Below are 683 nucleotides of genomic sequence, written 5' to 3' on the forward strand. Positions count from 1 at the left end.
CCACGCTCTGGCCCCTGCTGGTTCCTCTTCCGGGAACACCCTTTCTCCCCCTCGCCTCAGGCCCCAGCATCCGGCTCGTGCGTTTCTTGACCCCCCAGGTCCCCTCTCTGAGCTCCTGCACGCCCGGTGCTCCTCTCTGTGGCCACCGGCTACCTGAGTCTCTGTGTCCCCCACTGGACTTGGGGTGCCTTGAGCACAGGGCCCTGCCTCCGTTTCTCAGCGGCCCCGCAGCCCCTGGCCTGGCAAAGCACCGGCAACCTTTTCTGAAAGGTGTGGTAGGAGACACACGACATACAGTTTACCAGGCTGACCGTCTGTAAGAGTGCCGTCCAGCAGCATTAGAGGTGTTCAGCGTCGGGGCGCCCGGGGGCTCAGTCGGTTGAGCATCTACCTCTTGATTTCGGCTCAGGTCATGATCCCAAGGTCGTGGGATCCGGCCCTCAATGCAGAGACTGCTTGGGATTCTCTCTCCCTCTGCCCCTCCCCCCCCAAATTACACACACACACACACACACACACACACACACACACACCTGTCACCGTCACCACCATCCATCTCCAGAACCTTCTCATCTTCCCCAACTGCAACTCCTAACCCCCCCGTTCCCCTCCCCCAGCTTCCGCAGCCGCCATGCTGCATCCTGTCTGCGCTGGACACCTCCTGTGAATGGGACCGTAGATAG

General features: G+C 61.3%; 1 long non-coding RNA gene across 2 annotated transcripts in view; it reads right to left on the reverse strand.

Annotated features, from left to right (window-relative positions):
* Positions 1 to 455, reverse strand: part of LOC144233805 (uncharacterized) — a 2,552-nt gene extending 2,097 nt beyond the window's left edge. Inside the window, exon 1 of one of the 2 annotated variants that reach the window (XR_013335761.1) lies at positions 312 to 455. This is a non-coding gene — a long non-coding RNA (uncharacterized LOC144233805). Of the gene's footprint in view, positions 1 to 295 lie in introns of both variants that reach the window. The other variant, XR_013335760.1, reaches the window with a different exon arrangement.
* Between the last annotated feature and the right edge of the window lie 228 nt (positions 456 to 683).

This window comes from Crocuta crocuta, unplaced genomic scaffold (assembly GCF_008692635.1).
Source record: "Crocuta crocuta isolate KB4526 unplaced genomic scaffold, BGI_CrCroc_1.0 scaffold296, whole genome shotgun sequence".
Taxonomy (NCBI): Eukaryota; Metazoa; Chordata; class Mammalia; order Carnivora; family Hyaenidae; genus Crocuta; species Crocuta crocuta.